Source organism: Vidua chalybeata, chromosome 19 (genome assembly GCF_026979565.1).
Source record: "Vidua chalybeata isolate OUT-0048 chromosome 19, bVidCha1 merged haplotype, whole genome shotgun sequence".
Lineage (NCBI taxonomy): Eukaryota > Metazoa > Chordata > Aves > Passeriformes > Viduidae > Vidua > Vidua chalybeata.
The window spans coordinates 8,650,304-8,674,533 of record NC_071548.1 but is presented as its reverse complement, the minus strand read 5'-3'; the positions used below and the strand labels follow the sequence as shown (position 1 = coordinate 8,674,533).

At 48.8% G+C, this 24,230-nt stretch overlaps 1 protein-coding gene and 1 long non-coding RNA gene across 2 annotated transcripts in view; one reads left to right on the top strand and one right to left on the bottom strand.

Annotated features, from left to right (window-relative positions):
- Positions 1–3,401, top strand: part of MAP2K6 (mitogen-activated protein kinase kinase 6) — a 63,860-nt gene extending 60,459 nt beyond the window's left edge. Inside the window, exon 13 of the mRNA XM_053960506.1 lies at positions 3,318–3,401. The gene's annotated coding sequence lies outside the window, so the exon portion shown is untranslated. The remainder of the gene's footprint in view (positions 1–3,317) is intronic.
- On the bottom strand, positions 3,010–3,817 carry LOC128797713 (uncharacterized). The gene is made up of 3 exons (XR_008434222.1): positions 3,729–3,817; positions 3,264–3,622; positions 3,010–3,135 (listed from the first exon to the last, which is right to left on the bottom strand). It is a non-coding gene; the product is annotated as an uncharacterized LOC128797713 (long non-coding RNA).
- Positions 3,818–24,230: the final 20,413 nt, after the last annotated feature.

The following is a 24,230-nucleotide window of genomic DNA, read 5'->3' as shown; positions in this document are numbered from 1 at the left end:
AATGCAGCTTTGTGATGCAATTATTTGGGTTGATGAAGTGGCAGATCCTGTTCCCTCTGCCTCCCCTGCCTGTTTCATGTATGAAATTATTACGAATTCCTGCGCTGTCACAACTAATGTCACATGGAAGTGAGGAAGAGAACGGGAAAAGTTGAGGTGTAAGGAAAATCAATGTTTGTCACCTGGAAGAAGCACAGAGGCCTGGGCTGAATGCTTTGGGATTGCAGCAGGAATATTATAACCCAGCAGTGGGAATGCTGGCGATGCAGAGATTGCCATAAAAATGTCTGAAGGGAAGAGCTGCAAGAGGCACAGACCCATTTCTGAGAATCCTAAACTGAACAGCTGCTGAAGTTCTCCCTGCGCTGCACGTGCGTGTGTGTTCTGTTTAAAAGGAAGAAATTAAGAGCCATATTTTTATTTTATCAAATCAAATTACCCCTGTATGCTCAGAATATTTATGCATCAGTGCTTTTTTTTTTTTATTAGGGCTTTATCTCACTGTAATCAATTCCAAATACTAACCTATTTTTATCGCTGTAATGCAGCAGTAATTTATAAGACGTAGACGGAACGCACACGAGATGCCAAAAGCAATTTTATGGAGCCTCTTTTGTTGTCATCTACAATGCATCAGCTCTTGCCTTCAGCCTCCCATCAATTTTAAAAGCCCCAAGATGGAAAAAAAAAAAAAACAAACAAATAAAAAGGAGCAAGTACAGCGAAGCAGCTGCCAAGGCCTGGAATAGCCTGAGATCCGTGTGCACCTTTGGGATGGAGGTTGATTGAACACGGCACAATAATGAAAACCGTGCTGAGCTTTGTAATGCAATTATCTGGGTTGAAAATGGCAGATCCTGTTTCCTCTGCCTCCCCTGCCTGTTCCATGTATGAAATTGTGAAGTTATTCCTGCGTTATCCCAACTAACATCACAAGGAAGTGAGGAAAAGAACAGGGAAAGTTGAGGTGTGAGGAAGAGAAGAGGGAAAGTTGGATCCTTGGGACTGAACAGAACTGCCCCTCTGCATCTTTCAAGGGAAATACAGGAAAAAGTTTTTCACGGAAAGAGTGATAAAGTTCTGGAATGGCCCAGGGAGGTGGTGCAGTCCCCATCCCTGGGTGTGTTTAACAAAGCCTGGATGTGGCACTGGGTGCCAGGGTTGAGTTGAGGTGCTGGGGCTGGGCTGGACTCGATGGTCTTGGAGGTCTCTTCCAGCCTGGTGATTCTGTGATCTTCTCTTTTCTCCTCTCCTTTGGGAGCCCTCCTGGATGGGCAGTAATATTGGCATCCAAAGTGCCAGTGCCAATGAGCATTCCAGAATCCCCATCCCAATTCCCACCCCAACCAGCTGCCTTTGAGCAGTTTCCACCAAGCTCTTGTGCCCCTGAGGGGCACCTGCAACAGGAGCACTCGTGGGTGTGTTCATGGCTGAGGTTCTCCAAGTCTTCCCAAAGATTTTGCCCATCAGACATCGCTGCTGCTCTCCCAAATTTTCCTGGTGTTACCACTCCAGCACACTTTCGGTTCCAGTTCTGGCTTTCTGGTGCTGGGAATGATGGTGAAATCAATATAATCGTGATTAGACGAGTGGGAATGGCTGCAAACTCACAGAGAGTAGGGTTAGATGGGACATTAGGAAGGAATTCTTACCTAGGAGGTGCTGAGGCCCTGGCACAGGTGCCCAGAGCAGCTGTGGCTGCCCCTGGATCCCTGGAAGTGCCCAAGGCCAGGCTGGACAGGGCTGGGAGCCACATGGGATAGTGGAAGGTGTCCCTGGACTGATCTTTAAGGTCCCTCCTAACCCAAACCATTCTGTGAGTTTATAAATCTGTGAAGATATTGCAACGTTTTTGAAGCATACACTGCACCCAAAGGTGATGCAGTTTATTGATGTTAAAGACACAGATGTTTAATTCTGTTTCATTTACTTGCTGAATCCCCCTAACAGACAATTGGAGGCACCTTCAGACTAAAAGCACATCCCATTTAATACCCAGTGATTGCTTTTAAGGCAATCATATAAATAGGTCTCTTTCAATAGGCTTCTATTAACCACAGGCACTGAAAATAAATGGAGGAACATTACAGAGCACTGACAAATTATTGATGGCAAACATTACCAAGCCACCTTTGTTGTTTGCCTACCCCTTTCATATTGGAGGGCTTTTGGGAAATAACAATCAAAGCAGCCCCTCCTGGAGGAATCATTACTAAAGCATTTTGCATGCAGATTACTTCAGGCCTCAGCACCGCGCTCGGCTGGGTCAGGAGAGGAAGGCCAAGATTTGCTGATTGAGATCAGATGGCTGGTGGCGAGAAGGAATCTAGATGACTTAACTGGAGGGATTAGACTCAAGTCTTTTGGCTTCCACTTGGCTGTTTTATAAACTGCACAGTCGGGCCGCGTTCCCCTCGGCGTGTGTGCGCGGCGCGCGGGGCGGCTCGGGGCACCAGCCAGTGCCTCAGCGCTGGCAGGGCAGCCCTGCTGGGTGAGAAAGGCAAAGGCAGTGCAGGTGGAAGCTAAAATTAGCCCCTGGAGCTCCAGCCCTCGCACCTCCAGCCAGGCTGAGCCTGCAGCGCTCTCCAACCCCACCGTGGTTTGGTGGGTGATGCCGCGGGGCAGAGCCGCGGTTCCCAGAGCTCCAGCCGCTGTTCCCAGAGCTCCAGCCGCTGTTCCTAGAGCTGCAGCCCCGTTTCCCTGCCCTCCCCATGGCCTCCGAGGTACCCAAACACAAGCAATGTCCCCACAGCTGGCGCGTGGCTGCAGGGTGAGGAGCCGTCGGAGGGTTTTGTTACCGGCAGTTTGAAGCCTCACCCATTGGATGTATCCCCACGGGAGCAGATGGAGCTTTCTCCTTTCTCTCAGAGCCTAACCTTTAATTTTACAAGGCTGATTGAAACCGAGAGTGGAAATAAAAAGTCAGAGCTGCTCTGTTTTCCTTCCCCTCCCTTCCATTATCTTCTTTCTTTTCCATCTATCCTCTTTTCACATGCCTCTCGGATTGCGTCCCCCTGGTTTCCCAGTTATTTATTGACCCAGACCTAATTCCTTATTTCCAGAAATGTGTCATGAATCCTGCCTTTGAGTCATTTGCTTTTTGCTTTCCAGGCTCATCTCTTTGACCACGTTTTCCTGTGAAAGATAAGGATATAGGGTTTGTGGAGTAATCGCAGCAGGATGCCTGGGTTCCATTCATGGATCTGTTGCCACTGGCTCATTATGGAAAATTAGGAGAGTTATTTCACCTTTCAGTGCCTCACCTCGGTGTCGCCATCTGTAAAACAAGGCTCGTAATTGTTATCTCTTCCTCGCAGGAGAACTGGGGAGCTTCACTAATGACCATCTGCTAAATGCTCTCAGAGCCTCACATGAACATTTCTACTGAAGTGCAAATTATTATTAGAAACCAGGGATTGTTACTGGATTGATATCAAATCATTGTCGACAGCTTCTCTGCAGGGAAAACTTAGGCACAGCCAACAAGAACAAGCTGCATGTTTTGAAGTTGTGCAGTTGATTATGTTGGCTTTCATCTTCTGGTAAGAGGATCCTCTGCCATCTGAACTCTCTGATCTCTGGGAACACAACTCATCCAATCAATCTGGAGGAAAATAAACCTCTGCAGACAAAAACATTAAGTATCCACCTGAGATCAGATGAAGATGGAAGATGTTAATTAATTCCCAGCCCTTAACTCTTGCACAGCCAGAGCTTCCCTGGCCTACCAGGCAGTGCTGGAGGGGAGCACAGGACACATCCATGGCCCATCCCAGGCTTGCAGAGTCTCCTGGGCTCAGTTTTAATTGGAAACATGCAAATATTTAACAATTAGATCGATGCCACTGAAGGCTCCTATGGACAGTCTGGGGGTCACGTGCTGATTTCGTGGTCCACTCGGAGATTCCAGGTGCCAGCACAGATTCCAGCTGTGGCTCCTTCCCAGCTGTGGTGGTTTAACCCCAGCCCCAGCAGCTCGGCCCCACAGAGAACCAGAGAGAGAACCAGAGGGGTAAAACTGAGAAAACTCTTGGGCTGAGATAAAAACAGATTAATAATTACAGCAAAAGCCACACATGCACGCAAAGCAGAACAAGGAATTCATTCCCCACTTCCCGTGGCAGGCAGGGGCTCAGCCATCCCCAGGACAGCAGGAGGACAAAGGCCATCACCCCAAATGTCCTCCCCTCCCTCCTTCTTTATCCCCTGAGCCTGACACTGGATGGCCTGGGATGTCCCTGGGGTCACTTGGGGTCAGCTGTCCTGGCTGTGTCCCTTCCCAGCTCCTTGTGCCCCCCCAGCCTCCTCACTGGAGGGGTGAGGAGCAGAAAAAGCCTTGACTGTGCAAGCACAGCTCAACAAAAACAAAAACATCTCCAGGTTATCAACCCTGTGTTCAGCACAAAGCCAAAACACAGCCCCACAGTGGCCACTGGGACGAAAACCAACTCCATCCCAGTCAGAACCAGTCCAGCAAGGAGCCAACCTGGGCTGAGGGACGTCCCTGCACCTCTGCTGGGCCTGACCCAGCGAGTTTCCTCCTTGCTCAGCCTCAGTGCTGGCAGCTGATGGGTTTAGTTGAGCCTGGAGCTGACATTTAGGACATGCAGACACAGAGCCCCCCCAGGACCCCTCTGGGGTGTGCCCCGTGTGCCCTGGAAGCTCCACTGGAAATATTGCACGGTGTTGGTTACGGTCTCACAGCAGGGAGTTCTGCAGTCTTTCACTAACAAGGCACAAAATGGCCAACAATCTCTTGTCACAAGGTCCTTTAAGGATAAACTGTCCAATTAAGAAATGACACCTAAATTATTTTCACTTTTAACCCCATAACTGATCACTCGAAGCCCGCAATGCTGGCTTTTCTGTCCAGTTACACAAAACCACCCAAACCCATGGAGAAGAAGGAAGAAGAAGGTGAAGAAAAAGGTGAAGAAGAGGGAAGAAGATAAAGAAGAAGGCCCAGCCTCCACCCTAAAACCTCCACCTTGCTTTCTATCTATTCCTGTATTCTAAACCCCAAACTCTGAGTTTTGCCCCCTGTGACATCACACACTTCTACCCAAACTCCACCCCCACAATCCCAGTTCTGTCATTCCATTCTGGAAGCTTCTGCACGGCCTCAGGTCAGTGCAGTGTTCTCCTGGGGGTCAGAGCCTGGCAGCACAGAAAGTCTGGAATTCTCAGCAGTATCCAGGGTTCCAACAACAGGGAACCTCTGTCTCCAGGCAGAGTGGCCTCCCACCCTTTTAGTGCCTGGCCTCATCTGCGTTTTCCCGGCGCTGGGGATGGGGAGGGAGGATGGCTGGAGGCTACAACCCATCACGGGGCATTCAGGAGGGATGAAGATCACTACTGACAGCAGAAATGGGGCTGGGGGCGATTACTGGGCTGGGCTGTGAGGAGCAGAGAGCTCACCAAGACCAACAATTTCCAACTGGAGCGGTTTAGGAACAGCCCCGAGTCTTCCCCCGCTGACACCATTATGTGCCATTAGGGCCACTGTCTTATTTTGCAGGGTTTAAGTAAAATAAATGTGGTTTAATGATGCTGCAGTCCAAAATCGTCATTGGTGCTACATTCACACAACCAAAGCTACACTGAGGGGAAATGGGTGACCTTTTTGGGATCTGCCAGGGGAATATCAGCATGGAAAATGGGTGTATTTGGGATTTTGGGAGCTATGAAAATGGGTGACTTTTATGGGATCTGGCAGGGGAATGTCAGCATGGAAAATGGGTGACACTAATATTTTGGGATCTGCCAGGGGAATATCAGCATGGAAAATGGATGATTTTGGGATTTTGGGAGCTGGCAGGGGAGTATCAGCATGGAAAATTGGTGACTTTGGGATTTTGGGAGCTGCCAGGGGAATATCAGCATAGAAAATGGGTGTATTTGGGATTTTGGGAGCTATGAAAATGGGTGACTTTTTTGGGATCTGGCAGGGGAATGTCAGCATGGAAAATGGGTGATTTGGGGAGCTGCCAGGGTGATATCAGCATGGAAAATGGGTGACACTAATATTTTGGGATCTTCCAGGGGAATATCAACATGAAAAATGGATGTATTTGGGATTTTAGGAGCTGCGAAAATGGGTGACCTTTTTGGGATCTGGCAGGGGAATGTCAGCATGGAAAATAGGCGAATTAGAGATTTTGGGAGCTGCCAGGGGAATATCAACATGGAGAATGGATGACACTAAGATTTTGGGATCTGCCAGGGGAATATCAGCATGGAAAATGGGTGACTTTGGGATTTTGGGAGCTGCCAGGGGAATGTCACCATCCCTGAACTGCACTAGGTCTCTGGAGAGAGGACTTGGTTCTCTCCAGCAGTGCAGAGCTTGTTGAAAATGGAAAAAAAAAATAATAAAATAACCCAGTAATTTTTTAATTAAAAAAGGATAATAACCTCTTGTGTTAAAACTGTGAAAATCAGTCCTCTGCATTTAAAAATGGGCTTGTAAAAGCATATGTGCCTTTTGGCTGTTTCCTAGAATATATAGCTTTGGTCACATGGCTCTCATTAAGACACCAGAAAATGTTGTAAACTGGCATTTATAAGCTTGCCATAGGAAATTTCTGTATTTTTATTTTGAATTTACAGTCCCACTCCAAGATTTGCTGAAAGATATAAAACTTTACTTGAGGTTTTGGAAAGGGAATGATGTCTGAACAAAACAGTCTCCTTTTGGTAAAAACTCCCATCTGTTCAAGTTCTGACGTGTTCTTCAGGCAAATAAGATTTTTTTTTTTCCCCCCTACATGTATTTAAAAAAACCAACAAAGCAGATCTGGCTAAGAGCACAGCCACTGATACTTTAACTGTTAATATTTCCTAACATTGCATTTTTTAAGGTAAAATTACTTAAAGTACAAATAAACACACTCACTGAGGAGGCTGCTGTGGATCCCTGGGTAAATTTAACACTGAAAACAGGGAAGTTTTGGTCTCAAACTAAAAAGGAACATTAAAATCAAGGGAGATTTTAACCACATTTTTTTTACAGCGAGGTTGAACAACACCACCCCAGCTTGTAAATAACATCACCAGATGGAAACGTCCCTGTTCCCCCCGAGCTCGCATCTCTGGACACGGATCAAAATTAGAACTCAAATAAACCAATTAACTCCTACAACAATGAAACGAGGGTTGATGCCCGTCATCCCTGGAAATCCGAGGGATTTGGAAGCAGCAGGTTGTAAGAGCAGCCTGCAGGGCTGGTTCCAGCAGCTCTTTCCCAAGCAGGCTGCAGGTGGCAATACATTTATTCCTGATGGTGTCTCTCCCTGAAAGCCCCGGCTCCAGGAGGAGGAGGAGGAGGAGGAGGAGGAGGTTGCTGTCGAAGAAGGAATCCATGGGCAGGGAAATCTGACTGCAGGGAAGGGGTCAGGAGTGTTGGAACCCTGGCTGCTGAGAATTTGAGATTTCTGTGCTGGCAGGAACTGACCCCCAAGAGAAACACTGCATTTGACCTGAGGTCGTGGAGAAAGCTTCCGAAATTAAATGACAGAACTGGAATTATAAGTGTGTAGTTTAAACAGAAGTGTGCAATACCACATAGTAGAAAACTTACAGTTTAAGCTTTTTAGAATAGAGTAATATATTTTATATATATATATATATTATATATATAATATAAATATATATAAAGCAAGATAGAAGTTTTAAGCAGAAGCTGGTCCTCCTTCTTCACCTTATTCTTCATAAGTTTAGATAGTATCATGTAACTAGATAAAAAAGTCCACATTGCAAGCCACGAGTAGTTAGTTATGAAATTAAAATAACAATTATTAAAATAATAATTATTAAAAGAATAATAATTAAATGTCATTTCTTAATTAGACAATTCATCCTTAAAAAACCTTGTAGAGAGAGAGATACAGCTCCATTTTAGTTTGTTAGAGTGAAGTGCTGTAGAACTCACCATTTGTGAAACTGTAATGCAGATAAAAACTAATAAACATCCAAGTCTGAACAAGAAATACCCTCCAGCACATTTAAACCCAACCCTGACCAAAAAAAACAAATAAAACTCAACATCAAGGAGGAGATCAGGTGGGTTTCCTCTCTGGGAAGGGCTCCTTTCTCCGTGTCACCCTCCCAGCCTGTCCCCAGCCCCTGGAATTCGTGTGGTGCCAGGAGCTGAGTGGAGAAATCAGCTGGGAGATGGGCAAAATATATCCTGAAATTGGAAAAACAAAAATGAAATGAGGCATTTTAATTCCCCTTCCCTGACCCCATTGTTGTGTTGTTCCCCCAGGAGCAAGAATCCAGACTCGCAGCTCTCCCTCCTTCCTCAAGGAAGATTAGGCAGAGTAAAGCTCAGATTAATTAATTAGGTGATGATTTATAACATTCCTGAGTGTTTTAGAGATTGCAGTGTCCACACAGCAAACCCACTCCTGTGGGTGCTCCAGCAGGGCTCTCTCACAGCTAAAGGCATCTCTGAGGGGATTTTCTGCTGGGGTTTTGCTGCTCAGCCCCTTTTTAATCAGCATTTTTAATCCTGGGACACGGAGGGGGCAGCCTGGCAGAACAGCCTGGGAATACTGGAGAGGAGAAAAAATCCCTTTCCATGTGGAGAAATGCTTCTGAAAACGGGGCAGCTCTGCCAGGAGGGCAGGAGAAGGCTCTGGTGTCACCCAGGAGCTCGGGCAGAGCAGGGATTTCTCCTGGCTGAGCCACAGGGATCTGTCTGGAGGTGCAAAATGAGGTTGGGAAAGGCTCAGGCTCCACAGGTTCTTCACATCAGCCCAGAGGTGAGACTGGTGCTTTCTGCTTTTTTTTGGTGTGGGCTCTGAATCTTTACTTTCTCCTCTGGAAAATGGCCCTAATTTGCTCTGCTGTGGGAACAGGATTATTATTAAATGGTCACAGGGAGTGAGTGCTTTAGAATAATGTTGCAGAGCACTCGCTGTGCTCTCACTCAGGGACTCCAACAACAGCTTGGTCAGCCCTGAGCGATGCCACTGGTAATTCCCCAGGTGGAGCACGCACAAGAGGGCCAAAAAGGCCTTTTCTGACAGGAAAGATTGCCCTGTTTCACTGAAAATACAATGGGGTTTTCACCCTCGGTGAAGCTGCCCAGTGACACAACTCTGGATGTGTCACAGCACATGGAAATATTAATGAGAGCGTCCCCTGCATGCTGAGGCCTCTCTCTGCTTTCTCCACCTCACCCTGAGCTTTTTTTGGGGGGGTTTCCATCACCCCTGAGCAATGATCTGCCCTCACAGACTCACCTGAGTTGGAAGAGACCTTAAAGATCACCCAGTTCCACCCACACCTTCCACCATCCCAGGCTGCTCCGAGTCTGTCCAGCCTGGCCTTGGACACTCCCAGGGGTGCAGGGGCAGCCACAGCTGCTCTGGGAAATCCATCCAGCCCCTCCTCACCCTCCCAGGGAGGAATTCCTCCCCAATATCCCATCTAACCCTACTCTCTGCGGGTCTGAAGCCATTCCCTTTGTCCTGCCACTCCCCACTCCTGCCCTGCATTCCTTCTGAGCGTGAAACCTGCTCGTTAACACCAGGATTTTAATCAGGGTCTGAAACCTGCTCATTAACACCAGGATTTTAATCAGGGTCTGAAACCTGCTCGTTAACAGCAAGATTTTAGTCAGGGTCTGGCTGGTGGATGGGCAGGACGCCTCAACAGCCTCTGACCTTCCTTTGGGAGCTTCCAAACTGAAGAACAATCCGTGGGGTGAGCAGCTGGGGATGGTGATTTCCTTGGAAGGTGTTTCTGTGCTGCCACCAGAAGGATGGAGGAGACAGACCCAGACCCAAAATGTGGGTGCTGCCTCTCTTCCCTGATCCCATCCCAGGGAGCAAAAGGGCAAATCCAGCAATACCTCTGGCTTATCAGTGACAGGACAAATTGATACCAGACTTTTATGAGGGTGGGGAAAAGTCTCTCCATAAAAAGAGTCTAAATTTACCATCGTGTTAACAATTCTGTAAGAGTTTTTGGCAACTCCTAATGGAAATTTCAGGAGCAGATGGAAATATTTGGAAACGTATAGAACACATGAGCCTGCAACATCCATTTTTATTTTCTCATTGGGAGTGTGGAGTGGTTTCAGGTTGCCTTTAAATTTTTTTTTTTTTCCTTTCTTTCTTCTGGATGCTAAGAAAAGCAAGAGGGGAAGCAGGAGATGATGGATATAGGCAGGACAGGGTTTTTTTTTTTTTTGGTGTTGCTCAGTTGATTCCCCTGTGTGGTCTGTGACAGATTTGAGGGAATGGCACCAGCACGAACAACCTGGTCCCAGCTTATCCGGGAGCTGGGCAGGAATGGAAGGGCACCTGTGAGGTCCGAGGAGCCAATTCACCTTTTCCAGGTTAATTTGAGGTGGATTGCCTGTATCATCCTCCCAGGCAGCACGTGGGCCTTAATTAATGAGTGTAAAAACAGCCTCAGTGTTCTCTGATGGACGATAATGTCATGGATTACCCCTGATGTCCAAGGGCACAGCCTCCCTCGGACAGGAAAATCCCTGAACAGCACTGAAAAGGTGGATCAAATATTTCCAATCCCTGTTGCCCACAGGGCAAGAAAAGCTTTTGCTTCTTAGGTGTTATAACCCACCCTAGAGCAGGGAGTTTGGTGCTGCAGGAGGGGAATGAATAACAGTAATGGACACACACAGAAGCTGAGGGAAAAAAGCTCCCAGCTGCCAAATCTCTGGACCTCTGCTGATCAGGAACAATCAGGAATGAAGGAATTTTTCCATTTCTCTGCTGTCTGAGCAGCACAAGGGCCAATGCACGGCCTTCACTGCTGCTCTGCTCTGGTGGCTCGGGGTTTTGTGTGGGGAACTCATCTGGAAACCGAGGCGTTTCCCGAGGTGTTTACATTGTCCCGCTTCCACCGGATCTCGGCGGCTCTTGGAACATCCATCCCTAAAGCCTTTAATTAGGAGAGACTTCTGGGGCTGGTGGTCGAGGCTTTTATTGTGCTTGGAAAGGGCCAGAGCAGAGGCCCCTGGGCCAGCAGCAGCTCCGACAGCGATCCCAGCGCTCCGGGATGGGGATGGGGCAGGAAAAGGAGCAGCCCGAGGAAACGGAGCTGGGTGATGACAGAGGGGCTTCTCTCACAGCCACCCGAGCAGCCCACAGGGACAAGGAGCCTGCAGCCCCCCAGTGCTGTCGTGCAGAGCTTCCCCTGCACCTCGTCGGGAACCGCGGCCTCGCCTGGCACTGCTGGCACCCCCTGAGCCCTGCAGGGACAGGCAGCAGCTCGGTGCCACTGTCCAGGTCACCCCTGGTGCCTTAGGGTTCTGCCTTTTATATTTTTCATCTATTTGCAACCCTGCAGTTCTTCAGTGTGTAACTCTGAACTCCATGTCCAGTGTGAGCTGCTGCTTTCCCAGTTTGGGCAGACACAACAATTCCTCTCCAGGCCTGGCAATCAAGGACACCTCACTGCCCCAGGCCCTGAGAGATGGAAACAAAAGTGAGTTGGGGGCAGCAAACTTGGGGTCAGTGACTTCATTAGCTGGAGCTGTAATTGGAAGATTAACCCCCAATATGCAAATGGACCAAACTTATAAAAGTGTGAAAACCTGTTGCTCACTTTGGGTGGGCTTTGTCTGTCCTAAATGTACCTGGAGGCCTTTCAATAAATAAAACTGCTTTTTATTCCGTTAACTTTGTCTGGCCTCCATTTTTAGGTAGCCCAAAAAGGCAGCATCCCTGCTGGCCCGTGCCTCCTCTGTGCTCCAGTCAAACACTCGGCCCGTCCCCTCTCTGCTTTCCCTGCTCAAACCCGTTTTTCCGTAGCGGGATTAACGCGAGGGCTTCGGCTTCAATTTCCCTGCCTGTTGGCTGTGAGACAGGAGCGCGTCTGCCCAGACCTGCAGAAGTCGTTCAGGTCCTAAATCCTCTCGGTCGTGTCCCTTTCCAGAGGTTTCTGTGGCACAGGAGCACGGGCTGGGGAGCGTGGCAGGCAGTGTGCGCTGCGGGGAGGTGACACTGCTTTGCTCCTGTCACCTTTTCCTTGGCCCCGAGGCCGCGGCTGCTGAGCCACAGCATCTTCAGGATGTCATTTCTCCCTGGAAAAGGCACCTTGTGAAACACCCAGGAAGCATTTGGAGTGATTAACCATGCACTCTTCCTTCCTCATTTCGCTGTGATCCCATGCGTGACAGGGAAGCTGTTGGGATAATTCCTTTTTTTATTGACTAGTAGTGAATAATTGGGTTAGAATACCTGATAAATATTCAGAACACACTTGCAACTGCTCTGAGCCAGGTTGGAACCACATGCTCACGCAACTTCACCAGATGCTGTGTACTTCTATTTGTCCCAAATCATTAAAAAACCCAAACAAATTCCAATTTTTTTTTATTCAAAACAGGCATCAGATATAAAAACTGAAATTAATAAGATTCTATGGGTTGAGAATAACATGCCCATGAAACCATCTGATGGCAAACATATTAAAAAAACTTCTGTTTTCTTTGCAGGCCACTTTTTATCTCTGTAACACTTGATGTGAAACCACTTGAAGATAAATGTGAAACCAACCCAAATTTATTTTATTTGCAAGCGTGAGGCACCCAGGTAGGACATTAATAATAAAAATCACTTGGGTTCTTAAAAATTAATCCTTTTTTAGTCAGCCAAGGAAGGGGAGTTATTCATAATGCAGGCAAACGTGTTGCCTGGACCTGTGACTCAGGAGCTGTGACTCTTCTCTTCCTGCTGTCCTTCCTCTGAGCTGCTTCACCTTTCTGTCCAGACCTTCCTGAAATTTTATCAGCCAAGATTGTTCCCATCCAGCTCTGTGAACATGGAGTGAGGGCTGTGGATGGCCAGAGTGGGGCTGGGGGAGCTTCCACCCTTGGCCACCATCACTGAGAAGATGCTGGGGAAATAAAACACCTCTGAGCTAAGGGGGAGCCCCAGGAGCTGAACTGGAGGGGCCACAGATGCCAAAATGAGACCAAAAAAGGGAGTTTTCTTACCCCGTGGCCCATGTGGGCTGGACCAGCTCTTGATCACTGATCCCTCTGTCCTGTGTTTTATTAAATCCATTCCTAGAGCTGCATCACGTCCCTCCAGTGCAGCTGTAGCTCTCCAGCCTCTTCCTCTCTCCACTTTGGTCTTCTCCTGTCAGCACAAATACTCCAAGGCAGAGGGGACAAGTGGTGCTGGAAAACAGACAAATGAGAAAAAAAAAAAACCAAAACAAAACAGAAATTTCTCCTTTCCTTGGATGTCTGGAAAACTCTGACCTTCTGGGGGGATGGAGGGAGGTTAAACACCCTCCAGGTAGTGGGGTAAGATGAGCCTCCCCAGGCTGGGGAAAATGATGCTGGGTGCTGAGTGTTTGACAAAAAACTGGCTCGAGTTACACCAAATCATTTCCTCATCATCAGTCAAAATTACCCTTCCCTTCCCTTCCTCCTCCTTGTCCTCCTCTCCCTCCTGAAATGCAAGAAGATGAAAAGAAGAAGGGAGGAGGACAAGAGGAGGGGATCAGGACAGCTCAGGAAGTTGGGTTGTGGAGCTCTGACCACTCCAATGCCTGCCCTGTTCAGGGGCAGGGGTGGGGGGATTTGGGAAGAGCTGGGGCTGAAGCCTTGCTGAGGATTCACACCTGGGGGATTTTTCTTTTCCCTGCTCCAGTGCATGCCTGAGTGCTTCCCTCACAAAGCCCAGCTGGGGGGAAATCCAAAATTCAGCTTTGCCTCCTGTCCCTCGTGCTGCAGACTCTGCCCAGGGATCGCCGTGGCTGCTGCTAACTCACGTCAAGATCTACAGGAATAACCATGGAAAATACTTGGCATGGCTCAGCCCCCCACAGAACACAATTAAATATATCTCACTATTATGCTTTGTCTAAAATTATAGCCCCTTAAATACCTCTCATGCCTCTTACAGCTGGTGGGTCTAAATTTAGGGGTTCCCTGTGAGTGGCGTGGTGGGATCACGCACTCTTGTGGGAGGGGACACTCAGGTCAGCCCGTGACCACAACATTTTGCTTTCCCAAATCCCTCTGTGAGCTTCCACAGCTGTTTGAAGGCCCCTCAACTGCGCAGGTGTTGCACAGCCACTGGCACAGCTGGGAATGGGATTGTGGTTCCCACTCATCCCACCACTCACCCACCCATCCCACCACGCCTGGGCACAGCTCTGCCCCTGCCCAGCAGCCCCGGGGAAGGAAAGGGCTCTTTCAACTCCTCATTTCCCAGTGGGCCTTTATTTTTCTTTCCACCACCTCTTGACCTTGGATGTGGAAATAACGTCCAGAGAGCTGAGAAAGTTCTCAGCATCTTCTTTCCTTCCTGCAGACATCAAAAGGGGATTGTGGGCTCCATCACAGATTACATCACGGCTGGTTTTGATCCTCTCAGCAGAGGAGATATAAATCTTCTTCCTCTTTCTTTCTCTGTTTGGGTGTCGATTCTTTCCTGTGTTCTGAAGTTTCTCAGGAGAAAATGTAAACGGGTTTCATAAGCTGATTTTCTGCCCACAGATTTTTACCTTGGTGATCCTCATCATTGCTGCTGGGTGGAAAAAGGATTGACAGGGTTGGGAAGGACCAGAGCCGGCTGCAGAAGGGACAGCAGGAGTTTTAACAGCCCTGGTTCAGTAAAACCCCAGCTGTGCTGCTGTGGTGGGGAGAAGCTTCCAGCAGTTTGGTAATGCTGGTAATGCTGGTGCCAACTTCTCAGCATGGCCAGGCTCCCCAAATAATCCCTGTCATGGACATCCCTGGCATTAACTGAGGAAGCTTCACTAAGACTGGAAGTGCAGGGCAAAAAATCAGTATTTCTGATTTTACTGCAAGGAGAGAGCTTGGGCAGCCCATTCCCACAGAGCTCCCAGTTTGGCTGCGGGGCCTCTTCCAAAATCCTCTGGGTGACGGAGCAGAAATGGGACCCTGGGGTCTTCTCAGGTGAGGATCACCTGGCCAAGGACTGTTTAAAGTACCCAAAATCTTACACCTCTACCTGGGAGCTCCTCTCCCAGAGGGGTCTGCTCTTACCCTGCCTGCCCCACGTTCCTCGTTCAGGGCTTCCTTCCCATCCCTGATGGAGGCTGGAGAAGGGAGGAAGGTAAAAAAAGGTGAATTACACAGACCAGGAGTGGACAGGGCCAGATCTGCAGCTGCTGCAGCGTCTCTTGAGCTGCTCCTGGAGCAAGGGAGCATCACCTGTGTCCCCAGCAGTGTCACCTCCCGTGTCTCATCCTCTGTGTGAGTGACTCCTGCCTGGACAGGCTACGCTGGGACAATACTGATGGGTTTCTGATGTCTTTTTAACCTGCTGGAGAAGCTACTAAATATATTGCACAGAGGAATTTCTCTTTTCCCGTGTGCGTGTCTGAGAACTCGCTCTGCAGGCAGCACGGGGGTGTGAGCCGATCACCATCATCATCATCATCATCATCATCATCATCAAATCACAGAGTCACTGGGGTGGGAAAAGGTATTTCAGATTGTTGTGTCCAACCACTCACCCAGCACTGCCAAGGCCACCACTAAACCCTGTCCCCAAGTGCCACATCCACACATTTCTTAACCATCGAGGGATGGTGACCCCCGCACCGCCCTCCATCCGTGCCCAGAGCTGTCGTGCAGGCTCAGCTCGGCCTCCAGCCCAGGTGTCCAGGCAGAGAACACACAAACTGCACGCAGCAAGCCCCTGGGGACACCTGGGAGCACGTCCCCTGTCACAGCTCCCTGCCACAGCTCCGTGTCACAGCTCCCAGCCCTGTGCAGGACACCAGGGAGGTGACACACAGCCTGGCATCACCCGTGGCAGCCCTTCATCGGGCTGCTTTCAACCTCTGTAATGCAGAAATTTCAGTGATTTACAGCCAGGAGTGTGCAAAAGAAAAAAAAACCATGGGAATGGGGCGGGGGGGGCGGGGGGGAGGGAAGGTCATTCCAGTTTCTTCCTGCTTGCAGCTTTCGGATACAGGATATGGCTGAATGGCAGCCTCCACGCTGCATTTATTTTTAAGCCACTGATAGCTTGTGGAGTGACCTCGCCGTGCAGCAGCAACATCAGCCAAGGAGCTGTTTTTTTCCGGCCCTTCGACGTCAGATTGCTTCCTTTGACACCTCTGAGAGCCAAAAAATGGGAAGCATTCTCTTCCCAAGGTGACTTTATTTTTTCCCCCTGTGATAGTGCTGCTGGGGCTTGCTCTCAGGCTCGGGGCTGGTGAGGTGTGGATGGCACTGCCCTGGGGACACGGCCCCTGGGGACAGCTGGAGGTCACTGCTTTAGGGCAGAGGTGCCTAAATTATCTGATCCTTAGGAAAAAAATTGCCTTGGCTGGAGCCAGAGTTGGGACAACTTGACCTCCTTTTAAAAGACTCTGGAATGCACTTGTGATTTTTTTTTTTTTTCCCTTTTTATTTTTCCTTTTCAGGGCAGCTGGGGCTTTCCAGGATATCCCAGCTCCCATCTCCACAACCTGTTTACTGAAATTTAGATTTAGTTTCCCAAGCTCATTCACAACTTAGTGCAAACAACTGAGTACTGCTCAAGGATGTGAACACCAGGAAAATTTTTGAAAGCATAGAAAATTTTAAGCACCCTCACACAGAAATAACACTAAAATCTCCAAGGGTTTATTTGTGACTCCAACAAATTTCTTGCCTAATTTTTCCCGTTCCTAAACCATGACTTTGCACTGAGTTCCTGATTACACCCCACGTTATCAGTGTGGGAGATGTCTCTGTCCATTCCTCCACTGCAGACTGGAAGAGAGGATTTTATTTTAAAATAAAGATGGAATTGGTTCAGCTCGAGGTGCAGGTGCAGGTCCCAGTTGCAGCTTCCTTTTTCAGAACCTCTGTGAGCAACCTGGTCTAGTGGGAGGTGCCCCTGCCCTGGAACAAGACGAGCTTTAAATCTCTTCCAACCCAAACCATTCCACGATGATTCCACCAGAAAATTCCTTGGAATTCAACAGGAAGAACTTGCCTGGAGGACACCATCACGTGGGTAAATGAAGCTGCCCAGTGCTGCTCTGCACAGACCTCCAGGGCTGTTATGGGGCTGGAAAAAGGGGACACCCCCAGGCTGGGATGTGCTGGGTCCCCATCCCCAGCTCTGCTTCGTCTCTGTCCTGCCTCCAGCGCCTCAAAGCCACGAAAATCTGCCTGACAGGGATCCTTCAAAGGCTCTTCTTCCTGCGTCACTCACCAAGGAGAGGGCACTAGGGCTCAGATAGGGATTTCTGAGCTCAGAAATGTCAGGAGGAAGCGATGGACTCGGAGGAAATTCTTGCGACGGTCTCGGAGGAAGCGGGAGATGTGAAAATACACGATGTATTTTCCTCCCACAAGCTGCGCGCTCTGTTTTTATTATCATAAACCTGGGCCCGGAGGATGTCAGCTTGTTTATTTATTTGTTTAAATGAGGTTTCGCTCCTTGTTCAAACATTCCCATGTTGGCAGCTGCTGCTCTGCCAGGCCCTGTCCTCCCCTCCTGTAACCAGGGACGTGCCAGCCCAGGCAGCGCCTCCAGCAATTGGGAGGTGCTGAAGGTGGGGGAAAGTTTTGGGTATCCCCCCCAGGGCATCATTGGACCCCCCTGGGATGGTGACACCACCACGTCCTCGTGTGTGCCACCGCAGCCCCCCCGGGCTCACGCCTCCTCTCCAAACTCTTGGAGCATAATCAGGACTATCCCATTTTTTGCCCTGTCCCCCTGAGTCAGTTCTTCCACTTCCAAGTCTCCTTCCTTGCCACCCGCACTGTGCAGAGCAGCTCCTGCAGGTGTCTGCTGGAGATGGGTGCCACCAGCGCCCACTCTTCCATCGTTTTGAGGTGTTGCCTGCAATAACTGCTCTGGAAAATCCCACTGCACACTTGGATCCTGAGGGCTTGCCCAGGCAGTGTTGGGTTTCGTGGTGGTGATGGCCCCTTCCACCCTGAGCTCCCCCAGCACCTGGGGCTGTTTCCAGGGATTCTGAAGGATTCCAGGAGCCCCACATGGACCCAAATGACAGAGAGCTCAACCCAGGTCCTGCTCTCCCACCAGGGAAGTGACAGGGGCTTTATTTACCACCTCACATTGGTCAGCCCGAGCCCCTTGGCTGGGGGGCTTCTCCCCTGGACAAGGGGCTTGTCCCCCTGGCTGATCCCGGCCTCTCCCACGGGGTCACTCTGCCAGGAAGCCGCTCTCGCCCCGGGGAGCCACGGGAGATGCACCTGGGAGGAGAAGCACTTTGCTGGAGGAAGAAAACAGGATCTCACATATAAACAACATCCTCAATGGCTCAGCAAGTGAGTCGCTCTTTCCAGAGCCTGTTTTCGAGCTGCTGCTGTGTCCCCATGGCCCCTCCAGCTACAAAGTGAAATTAAACCAAGTAGGAACCACCAGAGCCCCCTGGATGGGGCTGTCCCACTGCTTCTTCCAACCATCCATCCCTGGATGGACCCAGCGACGGCAAGTGCTGCAGAGGTGGAGGGCAAGAATAACTCCTGCCTCCTTCCCAGGAGATGTTTGGGGCTGGAATGTACCTGTAGGATGGGAGTTCCACCTTCCAAGCCGTTCATGATTAATCCAAAGCTCATTTGGGGCTGAAATAAGCACATTGGACAGAGCATCTCTTGGGACAAAGCTGGGGCTTTGCCACAGACTCACTTGTGCTCCTTCCAGAGGATTCCTCACCAGGAAGAGAGTTTTTCTGGATTTTGCATCCAGGTGGTAGAATCTCCACATTTCTGGAATGCATTCTCTGGTGTTCCAGACTCCTTGGTCATGGCACCAAGCAGAGCACCCCACACAGACCTGAATTTTGACTAATTCAAAAAACAAAAGCAGACAACTTTTATTTTTCATCATTTATTCCTTCCTTCTCTCCACAAAGCTCAGATAACTGAGGAGAGCATTCTGGCAGCCAATGAGTCCCAATCAAAGCTGCTTCCCCAAGGGATCCCACTGGACAAAATGGGACATGGGACATCCCGAAGGGTTAAACTGCTGCCCAGCACAGGAAACCTGCAGGCAGAGCCAGATTCCCGGGGAGGAAGCATTCTGTTTGTGGTGGGAGAGAAGGTGAGCGAAGCGTTGCCGCGACTCGCGAGCGGAGCAGAGGTCAGCGGCGTATCCTGCTGCAAACTTCCTGAGCAACCTCCGAGGAGAAAACAACAACCCCGGCGTGGCGTGGCACGGGATGGGACGTGGCGGGTTTGTTTTTCACTCTGATCACCTTGGACCTACTTTTTCACCCTGGCTGGTGGCTGCACGCTCTGTCCTGCCCCAGCCCAAGCTCCTCCTGCTGCCCCAGCGCTGGATCCTGGATTTTTTCAATGCTTCTCTGGTGTGACTGGTTGTGTTTTTATGCCCTGGATTGGAGTAGAGAGGCAGAACTGGAGAGGAGGGATGAAAATGAACCCTTCAGGCTCTTTGAGAGCTCAGGAGGAGCACAGCAGCCCCACAACAGCTCAAAGGAAGGAAAATCCACCAAAACTTCCTGTATTGTCATTTTTTTTTTTTGCTTCTGAATCTCAGGACACGGAGCAGAAGGCTGAGGGATAATTGTGGGAATGCTTGAGGAAAACACCAGTAGGACTCAAAGTGCCTCCTTGCCTACCTCAGCCAGCAAAAGGGAGCAAAAGTTGGGACAAAAGTCCCCAAAAAGGGAGCAAAATTTTCTCTGCTGCTTCATCCATCCCTGATTTGCATTAAAATGAAGGTTTTTACAGTTGGATGCTCTTGCAAAGAAAAAAAAAATCAAAGTAGAAAATGCCCAGTATTTTATGCCAGAAATGGTGTTTAGCTAGAAATGGCTCAAAAAAGCTGAAGTGTGATGTAAATATTCATATTTCAACACTCATAAAGTGTGAGAAATCATTTTGTTCAATCCAGTTTTTCTGTGTGCTTCTCTAGGAAATATCTGGGAGGAAGACGAGGCTCCTGGAGTTTGAAATTTTCTTTTTGAGGTCACGGATCCAACACTCAAATAGGGCCAGCTCAGATCTCCCTTTGGGCATCTGCTCATTGCTGTGGGAGGAACATCCCTGCTGGGATTTTAGTGGTGGTGGAGATGCTGGGGTGTGCGGTGACACTGCCAGGGTGTGTCCTCCTGTCCCCCACAGCCGGGTCCTCCTGTCCCCTTCCTTTCTTCCACCTTCCCTGGGAGGCTGGGAAAGCCCTGAGGTTGCCCAGAGCAGCTGTGGCTGCCCCTGGATCCGTGGAATGTCCAAAGCCAGGCTGGGTGGGTCTTGGAGCACCCTGGGACAGTGGAAGGTGTCCCTGCCATGGCAGGGGGTGGCACAAGATATTTTTAAGATCTCTTCCGACCCAAACCATTCCATGATTCTGTGATCCCATAGACCATCCTGTGGATAATCTAAGATGGAAAGTCCAAGGATCCCAGGCCCAGCTGCTCGTGAAGAAGCTCAAGGAATTCCAGGCTTCCCAACACCCACTGACACCCCAGGGATGGCCAATTCCAGACTGAACCAAATTGCAATTCCTTCTTTTCCCTTCCCTTGGGATCCGGCCACAAGACCTGCCCCTGGGCCACCACCACGGCACTTCCTGCGCCCAAGGGTGGGACAGGGACAAGCTCTGGAGCCCAGGGATGGCAGCAGTGCCACCCCTGGAGCACCACTGGTTGGTTTTGCTGAACTGGAATCTGATGATCCCGGGGTGGTTACATAAAATGCCATTAGGATGCGGTTGGCATTGTTGCACGGAAATGTTTTCCATTATATTTCGCTGTCAGCAAATGCTGGTGTGAAACCAGTTTGCAGCCCTCATGTGGCCACCACGAGGAGGTTGGGGAAAGCACTGGAGTATCCCTCCAGGAGGATTTGTTATCCTGGTCACCCGGAGCGGGAGCAGCATCTTTCCTGTGGGCAGTGGGATGGATAATTTTGTTCTGGAAAGGACAATCCCACAGGTCTGGGGGCTCCACAGGACCCACCAAGGCTTTCCTGACGAGTGCCCCCAGCTCTTCTCATCTATGAATGCTGCTTGTTGCCTTTTCCAGTCGTATTTTTCACACCGTTTTCTGGGAGGATAAAGTGCTGATTCACAGGAAAAAACTTCCAGTCGTGTTTTCCACACCATTTCTGTGAGGATAAAGTGCTGAGTCACAGGATCCAAGGAATCCTGAGCAGAAGAGCCACAAGGGACTCCTGTTTGTTAAGATGTCTGGGATGCTTCCTATTAAATAATAACAAAATGCTGCAATAATAACTTGGCAGCTCTCCGCCCCCGCCAGGCTGATGCTCAAAGTGAGTTTGCCTTCCTAAAATTCCTTTAAGTGTCTCGACAAGTTGCAGGGGAGGAAGGAAGGACACTTCACTCCTGACTTTTCCCTGGTGGAGTTCTTTTAGTGAGCCTTGAGAAGATGGGGAGGAGGAGAAATTCCTCTATGAGTCGTGTTCCTGGCAGTGGCCACGGTTGGTGCACGGTGGATTTGAGGATAAAGCAGGGACAGGTCGTGGATCCCAAAGATCTGGCAGGTGCAGATATGGGGTAGTGGCTTTTTTAACTTCATGGGAAGGATTAAAAACCCCACTGTGTTTGAAAATCAAAAGCAAAACTGCTGTGGGCATCTACTTTGCATCTCAATTTCAGGATCTCACTTAACAGTCTCCAGCTTTTTTAATTTCTATATAATTATAGATCAGTTTTAATTTATACGTTGTTTAAAAACCTTAAGTTTGCATGGGCATACCTTGTGGATGTTATTGTCTTTTCATTGTTAATGAAAGAAATTTGCCTGCTGGGTTTATCAGGGCAGCTCTCCTGGCCTGGGTGGCACCACCTGTCCCTGCACACAAGGCTGGCTCTTCACAACTCTCCACGGCTGGGAAATCTTCCCAAAATGCTACAAATTTTCCCCCTGAATTCAGGCTGCTGGAAGTTGAACCAAATAAAAGATCAGATACATTGTGCTGACCTCAGTATGAGTTTTGGTTTTGTTTTTTTTTTTTTTTTTTTAATGAGGAATGCCATAGAGAGGGTTTGTTAAAATGCTTCGCAGGAGTTACTGCTTCACTTTGGAAATCCTCGGAACAATCTGATCTGAAATTCCAGAATTTCAGTCCATATTTGCCACATTTTCTGCATTTCTGCTTTCCCTCCATTTGCTCCTTAAATGTCAGGGATTTTCATGCTCCCCTTGAGGTCACCTGTGTTAGTGGCACATGGATCTCCCCTCTAACAGGAAAACAGGAGAGGCTGGCTTGGCTCATCCCTGTGCAGTGAAGGCTCTAAAGGTGTAAAAGAACATCAGGATGAACCTGCAAATAATGGGAGGATCTGGAAACTGTGGGAGAAGGCAAAACTGACCCTGGGTGCAGTGGGGAAGTTTTTTAACCATCAGAGCAAGAGGGGCTGGAGGAACCTTCCCCCACAGAAGAGGAAAATCAACCAAATGTTAAAGGTGGAGATGAATCCCTTTGGGAATGTGTGTGTGCAGTGGGATGGGGTGTAGGACGAAGTGCCCCTGTGCATGCCTGGCTTCACAGCTGGCCCAGAAATGGTTCTAAACCCAAAAAATAAACAAATAAAATCATTTACTCTGTCCTAAACTGGGCTGCAATACGGTAAAAGGCAATTTACCACTGATTTAATGTGATTAGGATTTTTTTTTTTCCTGTGAGCTCGTGCCTGTCTTTTTATAATATCTGGAGGATCAGTGTGGAGTCAGGAAAAGTTCCTGAGTCAGGAAAAGAGCTCCCCTCAATCCATCCCCTTGCTTTGACTTCAGAGTGATCCATGCATGTGCTTAACATTAAGGTTCTGCTTCCAGGCTGTCCTGAATAATAGGCTCGAGTGTATTTTGAGAACTCATTTTTACTTTTTATTACAATAATAACTTCTACAGTGACATGAATTCCAACAGGGAGCCCTGAGGAATAACATCCCCTTCCAAATGGTTTTCCTCTTTGCACTGGAATTAGAGCACATATGAGCAGAGCAGCCCATTACAAGACAAAGCACTTTCCAGAAGGTGAATTTTCCTCAGCCTCACAGCAGTTCCTTTATAGTCAAAGATTAATTCTATTACCGAGCTCTGCTCCTGCAAGTTGCAGTCAAATGGACCATTAATGAAGGAAAGCAGGGACCCTGCTAAGGAATTGCTTGTGATGGGTGGTGCAGCTCTTGGAGGTGCTGAGCTCCTGGAGCTTGGGTTGGCCTTTTTTTCCTTCTTCCCTTTTTGGATTTCCCGCTGGAATTCCATGAGATGATGTGTCTGCAAAGCTGTCCTGCTGCCATTCCGACAGGATATTGCACTGCTCCCAGAGCAGAGGCACTGCAGCTGGGATTGCACTGAGCAGCCACCTCCGGGGGCTGTGGAGATGTCTCGTGACTCCCTCTGTGCTTCGTGGGAATTGAAATCCAAGCCCTAAATAGCACTGACACTACAAACCCTGCCCACCAGCCTTGATGGGAGAGAGGAGCAACCCCAGGCAAGGCCATAAATCCAAGGAAGGTGGAAAACAACTGGAACTCCAAGGAAAATGCTGAGGCAATGCCTCAGGCACAGGGTGGGATTGTTGGGGTGCCTGTGCAGGACCAGGAGTTGGACTTGTGGGTCCATTCCAGCTCAGGATATTCTGGGATCCTATGGAACAGATCCATCCTCTGTTACTCCTGGAGCTGGTTGTGGGATGGGATGAGTGGTGGCTCCACTGGTGTGTGAGGAGGAGGAGGAGAGAAGGACCTCATCCAACCAGGACTGCTCCTCTTGCATCCCTTCAGCTCTGCACGTTCACATTCCCTAAAATTCCTCTTGATCCATGGCAGCTTTTAGACCAAATTTGCTTTTTGGTTTTGTTTTGTTGTGTTTTATTTTTTTTTTTTTTTTTTTTTTTTTTTTTTTGGGGGGGGGGGGTCGGTTTTTTGTTTGTTTGGATTTTTTTTTTTTTTTTTTTTAGGAAAAAGATTCCTTCCAGTGTAATCTAAGAGGAAAAATCAAACATTTACTTTCAGGCTATGTTTTATATCCCAGCTCTCAGTGTTCTGACAACCTAAGCCACGTCTGCTCTGCAGGAAGGAGGTGATAAACTCAGATTACTCACACTCCCCTCTCAGTGTCTTCATTATGACAAGATTTCCACTTAAAACCAAGCTGCAGAAAGCAAAACAAAATTCAGACTCAGCTCATTTTATCTGTGCTTTAAAAAAGAAACAACAACCCCCAAAAAAGCCAGTTAAAAAAAAAAAAAACAACAGAGCAATGGGAGAAATGAGCAATATCTTCCAAATAAAATCCGTCACTTGCTGCTC